This window comes from Aegilops tauschii, chromosome 2 (genome assembly GCF_002575655.3).
Source record: "Aegilops tauschii subsp. strangulata cultivar AL8/78 chromosome 2, Aet v6.0, whole genome shotgun sequence".
NCBI lineage: Eukaryota > Viridiplantae > Streptophyta > Magnoliopsida > Poales > Poaceae > Aegilops > Aegilops tauschii.
Window position 1 is genome coordinate 628354473 of NC_053036.3, and position 13218 is coordinate 628367690.

A 13218-nucleotide genomic window follows, 5' to 3' on the forward strand; every position below is an offset into this window, starting at 1 on the left:
AGTGGACCAACGGGCAGCGGGAGCTCGGCCGTCGATCCCACATTATTGGAAAAAAGGAGGAAGAAAATATCACAACCATGCCAGTGTCTGTGTCAAGCGAAGAGGGATAACTGGTGAACTGGGGATGACTCAAAATAGGCATCGCTCCGCTTTATATATAAAGCAACACAATAAAATACATGGATGAATGATACAATATGGTGGGGTGCCCCCTTACAAAGTAGGTTACAAATACAAATAGACCTGGAAGAAGCCTAACACCTCTCCATAGCCTGATCGAAGACTCTTGAGCTCTATAACAATGCCCCTAAGAGGTGACGGCGCAAAGCATTGCCGCTATCGGGTCCGACCAGACAGAGATTTTCACCCGGAGCCCTGGCACAAGGGCGATACCTACGACGATGTCTTCAAGAAGGAAGCTTCATACATGGGCGCCACCGCCGTCGGCGGCAGAAACACGAGCTTTCGCTCTAACACTCGCCACCACCACCGAGGGCAGTCCCGTTCACCGCCGCATCGAGGGCTGAACCCATCCCCACCAGATATGGGCATTGCTAGAGCATACCAGAGCCTCCCGCCACTACACCACTTTCCGCCCACACGGGCAAAAGGTGAAGTCACCACCGCAACAACACGGAGCCTACATGTAAGCCAACCGTGAAGCCCGCCATACAAAACCACCGCCTCGGTTTCCTTATCGTGAGACACCGTACACCTCACACTTCATAGCGCACCCAACCAAGGTAGGACGAGTAGAGACACCCCCTCTATTCCTAGCCTGGCATCAGCCACCGAGTTTGGGTGAGCGCCTCCGTCGAAAGTGGCAGCCACGCCTGTGTCCCCATCCAATATCGATGGACGGGGGACACAACTCCGTGATTGTCGACGGCCGCCGCCGAGCAAGCCCCTACCATGGCCCGGCAAGCTCGAACGACGCCATGTCCATGGCCACCGACGTCGACCGGTCCGATGATGCAACGATGTTATGACCACCACAACACCCCACCGTGCCCGCGAGGAGAGCAACCGCACCACCCGGACCGAACCTACCCCAAGCAAAAACTCCCCAAATTTGGCCCGCATGAGCACGAGCCCTAGGTCGCAGCCACCTCCGTCGTGCGAGCATCCCGCAGCCGCCGGTTCAGACCCAAGAAACGGGAGGACACTAGCACCAACCGCACCCCGCTACCGAACACAACCCACCGCTGCCAGAGCAGCCACGACCACACCGGTGACCCGTGCAACCACCTACGACCACCCAACCGGACCTCCACGCCACCGCAAGGACGCATGGTCACCACCAATCGGAGGAGAAAGAAGCTTCCCCTCCCTACCACCATAGCCCGCCTCGACCGGGGATGACTAGTGATGCAAAACGGTTACTGTTCATGACAGTGTGAATTGACACGCACTACTGGATTAAATTGGAAGAAACAAACACGCAGATGATCAGGGAGAGAGTTTTCAGATTGGACTGGCAGATTGGCGTGTGGAATGCTGCGGCTGTTTAGGCTAGGTCACTGATTTTATCTGATTCTGTGCCGATCTTCTGGAGTGTCATCCGTCATGGTCGGATATGTTGAATTGATTGGTTTGTGGAGAAGAGGTCGTAGTAGTAACAGTGCTCCAGTTTTGTTGGAACAGTTCGTTTGGTTTCTGTCTTGCTGAGAAGAAAAGTCCCACAGGCCAGGGCGAGCCTACCGTGATTCTCGGAACAATCCTCGTCCTCAGGTGCCGGGCGAGCATGACGGACTTTTGACGCGTGAACATTTTCACCAGGTTTGAGACGAAGAATGTTGAAGAGATTGCCTCCATATAAACCCATTGTTTTGGAACGGAAATCGCGTTGCCCATTATTCTTTTTTTGGAACTCCTGTCGGCACTAAACAGCGTAGAATAGTCAAGACCGCTACGCTAAGCAGGGCCATAAATTCCTGATTAGAAGTGTATAATAAAAACCCATGACCAGGAGACGAGTACGACTGGTCACTGGCCCAGTGTGATCTTCGGACAAGGAGAAGATCATCGCGCGGACCGTGGCCGAGTTAAGGCATCGCGGGTACGTCGCGTACGCTCGTGCTGCTACGTACGTAGCATCCCCGTACCGCGTGCCGCCATACCACTGCACTGATGCCACCCACACGCTGTACGCACGTACGGGCGGCAAATGGTTGAGTAAATTGCATAGAAGTAACACAATTGGGGCATTGGAAACAGATTGGTACTAAGATTGGTAATTTTTACGTGTCAGTACCAATTTTGGGACGAGGCGTTGCAAAAGAGGCTAAAACAGCTGTTTATACGTATTGACACGGAAACTGACCGGTTGGGCCCGCCTGTCGGCTGCTGACATAGCATGTCTTTTGCAAAAAAACTCCCTGGAATCTCCTCTCTCTCCCCCGAACGCTCTCCCCCTCCACTGTTCTTCCCGCCCGAACGCCTCCGTCGCCGCCGCTCGCCACCACCGCGGACACCGCCATCCCGGCGACGCCCTGAGATGCCCAAGAGCTCCTCCTAGTACCCCTCTTCCTCCTCGTCGAGCTGTGCAACGCCGGATGCCCCCGAGCGCCTCCACGCCGTCTTCTTCAACCACCCGACGCCGGAGATCTCCATCGCCGCCCCGCTTGCTCCGGCCCCTCCCCGAGCCCACTGACCAACCCTGCGGAACCGCTGTGAGCTCCTACGCCCTCGCCCCTCTCCCCGTCGACGCGTTCGTCCTCTAGCCGTGTTTTCCACCTCGGCCGAAGCTCGCTGCCGCCGTCCATGGCGCCGCCGCGGCCACAGCTGCTGCCACCCGCGTCCGAGCTCATCAGCACGCTCAGCGCACCCCTAGGAGCACGATGCACTCACCAGCTCCTCCCCTGGTGCTCCGTAGCCCCGTTTCCATCGATGTCCGAACTCCGGCCGCCACCTTCGAGCTCGCCGCCGTCGATTTAGGTCGCCCCCAGTGAAACTGATTGCTCCACTAGATGCGCGCAGACGCCAGCTCGCCGTAGCTCCAAACCGCGCTGCAAATCACCGCCTGTAGCGCCGTCCCGAGCAACTCCGGCGTGCCACCGCCGTGCCTTTGGTCGCCGGCGTCAACTGCTGACATGGCGCCGCCGGATTAGTTAGCACTAATGACCCGGCTAAATACCCTTAGTGCCACTGCCATGTGGGCCCTACGCCTGTTTAGTTTAGTTTAATTTTCTGTTTAGATTAGTTCATAACCCAGTGGGACCGACTTAAATTTTCAAACGAGTCTGAATCGGTGGTGGAAATTACGAACGAAAAAAAACCCTCTCATTTGAGCCTTTTTTCCTGAAATAATTGAGCATTTATGGGATTACGCACAAAGCAAGGGAGTTTTCTGCAAAAAACATGCCACGTCAGCACCTGACAGGCGGGCCCAACCGGTCAGTTTCCGTGTCAATACGTATAAATAGCTGTTTTAGCCTCTTTTTCAACACCTCGCCCCAAAGTTGGTACTGACACGTAAAAATTAGCAATTTTGGTATCAATCTGCTTCCAATGCGCCAATTGTGGTACTTCTATGCAATTTACTCCAAATGGTTCGCCGGCCGGTGGTTGCTTCAGTCTACTAGCTAGTACTGTACGTACTTCCGCCGTGATCCTCCAAAGGCAAAGGCAGGCCACCGAAAGCAACCGGATTTATGGGTACGGCATTTGTACATGGACTCGCAGGTCAGGTACTACTGCGTCCTAGGGGCGGCAGTATTAAGGGCAGGTTTCAATTGTGTACATGGTACATTTGCTTAAGAAAGAAAGAAAAGGTACAGTGTACGTACACCACCACGCAACGCTGTTTCTGCCGAAAATAAAAACTACTGTACTCAGTCGAGTGATGCAAGGTTGGACTGCAGATTATGCTCCGGACATTACTGCTTGCCTCGGTCTTCACATACATTTTACTGCCGGTATTCGTACTACACTACTGCCTGTTGCATGCATGCACGTATCCAAGGCCGACGTAGTTGCTGTCCCACGATCCCATCCATCCATGTGTAGAGCGGAGCGGATCGGTCGACACCCAAATCTCGAGGAGAATCAAAGCCAGTCATGACGAGGGCGTAGTGGATTGGATAGAGCGGCCATCGGCCATCAGGTGCGCGTGACGCCGGCGGGCCACGGCCAGGGGACAGACAGGGAGTTTCGGTTTGGATCATGCATCCGGAGCTGGCCCGCCGCCGGGAAACGCCAGCTAGTCACGATGGGAACGTGGCGGCGTGGGAACCACGGCCGGCGCCCATGGCATGCCGGGTGGGGGTCCGGTCGTTAGCTGGCTGGGTGGCCACTGGGCTGGTTCGATCGGGCCGCCAGGTTCGCCGGACTTGACCCGCGGTCGAGATCGCGGCGGGATCCACCGCCCGTCCCTCCGGCGGCGGGCCTACGGATAGCGGCAGCGCGAGGCCGATCCCGCCACGCCCGCCCACGTTATTGGAAAAATGATCCGATCACGTCGATCATGTCACGTACTCGCTCGCTCACGGGCGTGCATGCAAATGTGACCTGCACCGGTGCCGACGTGGGACGTCGTACCTTTGCTGGCAACCACGCACCCACCCACCGAACCGTTCGTGCATTGGCCTGGTGCGCGGCCTGTGCCGCTAGCGGCCGATCTATCGACCGGCCGGACGTAGCCCACACCGGAGAGCAGGTGCGTGTTTTCAATGACGCTGATCCGATTGTCCGGCTCAAAATCTTGGAAGATTCGGCGAGGACGCCAGCCAGACGAGGGGGGAGGTACTCATCGCCGTCGTCACCCACACCCGTCGTCCTCACGGGATACGTACGCACAGTGGGGGAGACAGAAACCGGTCCATGGCTGGCTGCTGCGGCACACCTTGGAAGTTTCAACCGCGGCGAATTTTCCTTACAGATCGGAGGCCGGGTGCTCGGCTCTGCAGAGTGCTGACACTTTCAAGTCAGGACCGCGTGATCGCCGTGCAAATGCAGGTTTCACGCCGAGATCTCATGATTAAGACGAGGCACGGCGGACGTCGGAAGAGATCGGAGGCGATGGGGACGTCGATCGGGACCAAAGGCGTGCATGCATGCACCGGTTTGCATCGATCGAGTCGGGGTGCGATTCGTTGAAGTTTCGTCAGTAAAGCTAACTTTTTGTTTGTTAGGGTAAAAAGAAGGATCAAAAGTGTTACGTGCAACTATGTCAGTGTGGAAATGGAGCTCACGTACGTGTCCTGCCTGTCCTCTAGAAGCAGGCTTGGTTCATGGACTTGCCTGTCCAGCATGCAACCAACGGCTGTACGAAAACACAAACACGCACGTACATTAATTAGGTAGGGGCGAGACGTGTACGCCATTGCCAGCTTAGCCACAGCTACTAAGTTCAACGAAGGAGATGAGATGTGTGTTGATTGGTGATGTGGTTGTCTTGCTGCCAAGGACTACACGTTTTCGTGATCAGTGGAGTTTGATTTCGTAGATCTTCAAGTTGGTAGCGAGTCCAGGAGCAGATCTAGCAAGGATCAGATGGGGGCGAGTTGCTGGACAGAAAGCACTCAATCTCACTTTACTGTAGTTGTTATACAGTTAAAGAAGCCCGATTGTTATGTGATTTAGTTTAGCTACATTTCAGTCAGCTGACTTTTTAGTTTTGGGTCAGTCGATTTTGAGTGAAGGAAGGAGAAGGAATGGCCTCGCTGGAGAGAAGGAAGGGGCTCGCGGTCATCACCCCACTATCTATCTTAGGATTCAGGGTGGGGACGATGGTGGGCGACAACGGTGGTGGGGCGGTGGTGTGGCTTCGCCGGAGAAGAAAACTAGATGGGGGCGGGGCTAGAGGGATGGGCGGCGGCAAGCATGGCAGTGGGGGGAGGTCAAGGCGAGGACGGGGCGGCGAGGCGGGCGGCGGAGGCTAGCGGTTCGGCCTGGGCTGAAGGGTAGCCCAAGGAAGAAGATGAACAGTGTGCGTCGGATGAAGATCCAACTGTTCAGGTAGCATCGATTGGTCACAAAAACGATTCAGTCCAGTGACGCATAGTCATTCCCTATTTGATTACTAGTTTACTGCTAGTCCTTACAATTACTAATCTTTCTAAGAATAAAGGTCTAGGAGAGCTTCAATGTTTTGGACCCCGTCTGGAAGAGTCTGATCGGGTCAAAATTAGGTTCTAGGTGCTGTCTAACCGGAGGCTACGACGACCACTGGTTCGATGTGCCACTTTATTTGGTCCAAAAATGTTTGTGAATTAAAAAAGTTATGCATTGAAAATTGTTCTTAAATTCCAAATTCCCTAGGTATGTTTTGTTCTTAGTGCGTTGGAGCTTTGGGGTAGCTGATGGGCCCATCATTAAGCCGATATTTTGCATGCTCGGGTTGTTTGGGCTCGTTCACAGGCTCTCATGGCGGCCATGCATGCAAGGTGTAGTTTGTGTTACCGTTACGCCTCGGTGTGTGGCTACAAAGGAGCTCACGTAACCACCACCGGTTGTCACCAAGACTAGAACGTGCAACGACTATACAATGCTAGTAGGAGCAGAACTAAAACATGATGGTTCTGAGTGACCTTGATGTAACTTTTTTCCCGAGAATATGCAAATTTTAATTTGGTTGGTAATCTTTAGTTGTTCGTGTTTTCCTTCTATCGTCTTCGATTGTAGCTGTAACTTTATGTTGTTGCTTGGTTTTTAATGTCGGATCGACTGAGGTTTACCTCGAACCCTCGGCGGTCCAAGTTGGAAGACGCGAGTGCGCGTCTGTGCGCGACGGATCCCACGGGCATGTGCCATGTCTGGGCCGAACTGTGCAAGGCCAATGCTGCAGTCGCTGTTCGTTTGGTCTGGGCGGGTGGGGCTCAGGGTCGCCGGACTTGACCCGCTGCGGGATCCCCCCGTACCCATGCATTAATCCGGCGGCGGGCCAACGATACCGGCAGCACGAGCCCGATCCCTTCCGCCAGGCCCGCCCACGATATTGGAGAAGGCACGGGCAGCTAGCTTGCACGTCGATCGATGTCACGGTGTGGACGGCAGCGACCTGACCTGACCCGACTCGACCCGACCCCGCCGGCCGCTCGGCGCTGGCAGGTTGGCTCCGTCCCGGCGGATTGCCCCACGCCGCCATGACTAAAGATTCGGTTCGTTAACGAGATATAAGTATGACACAGAGCTAACAGGACCGCGACTAATGCACAAGACACTACTGTTGTACTTACTGCTGAATGCTACCGTGCCGTCGTACTCAGATCGCTCACGGGTGTGCCTGCCTGTACATGCGCCGTATCGGTGCCGACGTGACACGTATGTACGTTTGGTAGCAAGCACGCACGCACGCACGTGCCACCATGCATGCATTGGACGGGTAGCGTAGCTGCTGAGCTGATGGACCAAATCGATCGTTAATGGCGGCCGGCACCAGCACCACCAGCAGCAGGTGGCAGTACGTGTTCGTTTTCAATGGCGCTGATCCGATTCTTGTCCGGCTGAATCCTGAAAGATTTGGCTGGCGGGCGCGCAGTGGGAGACACTACGCAGACTGACTCGGTAGCTGGTTTTTTTCTTCTAGAACGGAGACTGACTCGGTCGCTGCTCTTGACAGTGACGATTATTTCAAGTCTGAACCGCGTGACAGTACGTAGTCGCTGATAATAGAGTAGTATATAGCCAGACGAGACGGGCCCGGTCCTATGTACTGTAGTTTTCACGCGGAGATCTCTCTCAAGATTGATCTAAACACGTCTTATGATTACTTTTTAAATGAACATCAACTTTATTAATTACAAATAATTGTCACATCATCAATAAGTAAAGATACAATATCACTCATAGGCTCCTCAAACCAGTCCCTAGTGACGGATTTTTTTTGCTAGCCTAGCAAGTTCCAGCCTAACAAGAGAAAAACCACAACCTAGGAAATAACAATCGTCAACCACTGGTGCCGCCGCTTCTGCCTAATGTCCTTCATTCTTCATTGTGTCAATCATATTCATATTTTCAGACTTAACGACAAAACGCTTGCAACCCTTTTTCTGTGCAAGGAATAGGCCGACCTTAGAACCAATGCTTATGCTGTTGCACCAATCAATGTTTCCACCATCTTATGTTTATTTACAGGATCAATGTTTCCACCATCCTACTTTCCGGAATGCAAAACTTACCCTCTGCACTGTACTGTACAGAGAAACGGATACGTTAGGTAGGCGCCATGAAAGTACAGTACTACACATATTACGTGCAGCTAACCACGCGGGAGAGGTACTTGTCGGCATGCCAAGGACCAGACAACCTCTCGATTAGTGGAGTCTGATTTCGTCGGATCCACGAGTTGGTGCCGTGTCTATGAGAGCAAATCTACGAGGGATCGTTCCCAAATGGAGTAGAAGTTAATTAATTATAAGCACCTAAAAAGGACAGCACGGCCGAGTTGTTATACAATGATACTACGTCAGAGGCGACCTAGTAGTGCCTGCCTGACAGAGCAGTTGCACGTACTCAGACACGACAACCGAAACGGCCAAACCATTTTCCGGGAGCCAGCATTTGGCACGACGAGTACATAACGTAACTACTAGTATATGATCATCATAGGGTATGACCGGAGTACGTGCAACAGCAAGCGGAGCGGCACTTCACTTCCAGCAGCAGCAGCATCGAGTTCAAGCTGCCTCCAAAACGATGGCCGAAGACGACGACAGGCAGCTTCCACAAAATCATAATGGTGGTTATCAAGTCAGTCGGGCACACATGTCACATGGTGCCTTCCGATGGTTCCTCAGAGCTGCCAGTCGATGGCGGATAGCCCGAGCCTCTCCAGGATCTGATTCGTCTTCGAAAAGTGCCTGTTCAACATATACACACAAACAGGACAAATCATAATGTGTGGATATTTAGTGCTCTAGCGTCCAGAGGATCCTTGAAAGATAACCACCAAGGGGTGGGGGAACAGGATTTGACTTGCTCGGATCGGCAGGCCCCATGAACAAACAGGGCATCAGATACCACCATCTAATCCGATCTTCCGTATTATGCAGAGCCATTAACAGCAGTGAGTGAAAAGGCGAAAGTAACATCGAGTTGGGAAAGTTTAAGGCGAAAGCGACGGGAGTTCATGGGGCGTGGACGGACAGTAGCATTAGATAATGGTGCAGGTAGAGTTAAAGGTTTGTTCGCTCACAGGATAAATCATTATTACCCACTAGTAAAGAACATGTACGGTGAGACATATGCGAGCTATTAGTGGGGTTTCGTACTGCCTAGCCTCACTCAAACAAGCGGCGATAAATATCATATAGCAATTCAATATTGTCAGTGGTAATCGTCCTTTGTATTCCTGTGGCCACCCAAATCTCCCCTAGTTGGCATACTGGCATGCAACTGGGAAATCTTTATCGTTTCTCTCTTATCTTTCCATCCTTTTCAGTTTTTAGCTTCGAGGGGAATAAATTGCAAAAATCCACTACAACTGGGGACCCTAATTCATAAAACCATCATCATTCATTTTTTTTTCTTTCAAAAAACCATCAGCATTGGGCCGACAGTTTTCAAAAACCACTGATCGCACGTATAAGCACTTGCTAACGCTAAAACTGACATATAGGTCCCATCATAAGTGATGACGTGGCAAACAAAACTAAGGACGTTTGACTAACCGTCAAAATAGACGTGGGACCCGCATGTCAGTGTGATATCTCACCTATAATAAATAAACACATCTATGTGTCCTCCTCCTCTCGATCCACTGTGCACGTAGTGTGCACAGCCGCCGCCGCCGCCCCTATCCGGAAGGATCCCACGTCGAACCGCTGGTCGCCGCCGGCAAGCCAAGCCGTCGCCCCCTCGCCCTTATTTCTCCTCCATCTTCTCTTCTACCTTGTCGCCTCATCTAGGCTGCGTCATGCACGCTGCCGCGGGTCTCCTCTGAGCCGCCCGAGAGCACTGCCTCGCCACCGGTCGTAGCCAGCGTAGCCACCGCCGACGAACCGCTGCCAGACTATGTTCCTAAGCTCATCTTTTCACGCTAGTATCCCTCGCCGACGGGTTCGAGCAAGGACACCTGGAGATGGACGAATCGAGTCTTTCTCTGCCGCTTGCACCGGCCGCTCCTCGCCCTTGATTCGCCGTCTGCAAGCCTGCCCCGAGCCCACTGAGCTCCCCAGCTGCATCGAGTGAGCTCCTCTCGATTTCTCCCCATCTCTCCTGCTCTATTTTACACTATAGCGCCATCCCCCGCGAGCTCCGAGCATGGCCTCCGCCATGCCCGACGAACTCAAGCAGTTCGTGCTCCCCTGCCTAGTCCAGTAGCAAGCGGTGAATCCCCGTCATAGTCTTCTCCCGACGACCCCCTGCAGTCCGGCACCACCCACCGTGGTCTGGTCCCGACGCCCTCGTGCACTCCGGCGAAGGCCGCTTCACCACCCAGAGGTCGGCACGGGACCTCCTAGGCCTGTCCTCCATCCGTGTTTGGCTTGTGGCCGGAAGCCATGGCAGGCGGCCGAGCGTGGTGTTGTGTGGCGCAAAAGCCGGTGGTGCTAGGAGGCTCGTCAGCCGGCAGCTTGCCTGGTCGGAGCCGTGGGCCCCCACGCGTGTACGGAGGCGCGAAAGCGTGTGGAGAAAAGTCACGAGGAGATGGGTGATGTTTGCTTGAACTACGTCGGTATTTCCCCAAAGAGGAAGAGATGATGCAGCACAACAACGGTAGGTATTTCCCTCCGTGATGAGACCAAGGTTATCGAACCAGTAGGAGAACCACGCAACACCACATAAACAGTTCCTGCACACAAAGAACAAATACTTGCAACCCGACGTAAGAGAGGGGTTGTCAATCCCTCACGGGTAAAAAGATAGGTAAAATTGTAGTAGATTGGGTAAACAGATCTCGCGGGAACGCAAGATTAAATAAATAAAAATTGCAGCAAGGTATTTTTGGGTTTTTGGAAATATAGATCTGAAAATAAAAGTGAATGAAAATAGATCTCGAAGGAAAATATAATAAAGAAGAGACCCGGGGGCCGTAGATTTCACTAGTGGCTTCTCTTGAGAAAAATAGCATACGGTGGGTAAACAAATTACTGTTGGGCAATTGATAGAACTTCAAATAATCATGACGATATCCAGGCAATGATCATTATATAGGCATCACGTCCAAGATTAGTAGACCGACTCCTGCCTGCATCTACTACTATTACTCCACACATCGATCGCTATCCAGCATGCATCTAGTGTATTAAGTTCATGGAGAAACAGAGTAATGCAATAAGAACGATGACATGATGTAGACAAGATCTATTTATGTAGAAATAGACCCCATCTTGTTATCCTTAATGGCAACGATACATACGTGTCGGTTCCCCTTCTGTCACTGGGATCAAGCAACGTAAGATCGAACCCATCACAAAGCACCTCTTCCCATGGCAAGAAAAATCGATCTAGTCAGCCTAAATAAACCAAAGATTCGAAGAAGAAATACAAGGCTATAAGCAATCATGCATATAAGAGATCAAAAGACTCAAATAACTTTCATGGATAAAAACATAGATCTGATCATAAACTCAAAGTTCATTGGATCCCAACAAACACACCGCAAAAAGAGTTACATCAAATAGATCTCCAAGAGACCATTGTATTGAGAATCAAAAGAGAGAGAGAGAGGGGAAGCCATCGAGCTACTAACTACGGACCCGTAGGTCTACAATGAACTACTCACGCATCATCGGAGAGGCACCAATGAGGATGATGAACACCTCTGTGATGGTGTCTAGATTGCATCTGGTGGTTCTAGAACTTGCGGCGGCTGGAATTGATTTTTGTCGACTCCCCTAGGGTTTCTGGAATATTGGGGTATTTATAGAGCAAAGAGGCGGTGCGGGAGGCAGCCGAGGTGGGCACAACCCACCAGGGCGCGCCTGGGCCCCCAGGCGCGCCCAGGTGGGTTGTGCTCCCCTCGGAGCCCCCCTCTGGTACTTCTTTGGCCCAACAGGTGTCTTCTGGTCCAGAAAAAATGACCAAAAAATTTCGCTGCGTTTGGACTCCGTTTGATATTGATTTCCTGCTAAGTAAAAAAAAGCAAAAACAGCAACTGGCACTGTGCACTATGTCAATAGGTTAGTCCCAAAAAATGATATAAAGTTGCTATAAAATGATTGTAAAACATCCAAGAATGATAATATAACAGCATGGAACAATAAAAAAATTATAGATAAGGTGGAGACGTATCAACGGGGTTGAGTAGTTGCGCCGTCTTTCCTCCACCACGTGGACCTGTCGTTGGGGCCCACTCATCAGGTTTTCACTTAAATGGTTTTAATCGAGCTATCAACGTTTTGTGAAAACTGTCAGCACAATGTTGGTGGTATTCTAAAAAAAATCGAATGGTGGCGGTTTTGTGAATTAGGGTCCCCAATTGTGGTGGTTTTTTGCAACTTACTCCTTCGAGGGTGGATTTGAGATTTCATTTATACCCGGGAAAAAGACATTGAACAAGATTCACCAAAACTGAAAGGAAGACGAACCTGCATCCAAAGAATCATCTGTTTGCAGACAAGCCTGATGGATGGGCGGATTTCAGAATGTGATGTTTTGTTTCATCAATCAATCTGCAAAAAAGACCGAGCATGTATGTACCCAGAATTTCTCTGTGTTTCTAAAGAAGAAAGATAACAAGCGTGTACTCTGAATGCTTCTTCTTTCCTAATGACCAAAGATAACAAGTATGTACTCTGAATGTCTGTGTATTGTTTCATTATGACTTTGTTACAGTCTTTAGAGTGTCAGATGAAAGTGCTTACCTTATCTCCGCTTGAGCTAAGTTTCCCCGGAGAAGAAAGACTAATCTTGATTTCTTCTGTGACATTGTCTTGATGAAGGCATATGTGAACTGCTCCCAACCTTTCTTGGCATGTGAGTTGGTTTGGTGTCCCCTCAATACTCAGAAAAAAAATGAAAACTATTTAGCAAGATATAACCCCCGAACACTAGTAGAAAAAGGGCCATTTGTCCCGGTTCGTAAGGCCCATTTGTCCCAGTTGGGGAACTGGGACTAAAGGGTCGGTACTAAAGCCCTACACCTTTAGTCCCAGTTCTTATACCAACCGGGACAGATGGGCCTCCACATGGTCGCTGCGGCGAGCCCATGCAGGAGGGCCTTTGGTCCCGGTTGGTAGCACCAACCGGGACCAATAAGGTACCACGCGTCAGCAGTTCAGGGGCTGGGGTTTGTGTTTTTTTTCTGAAAGGGGGGAGGGGTGGTTCGGGGGTTTT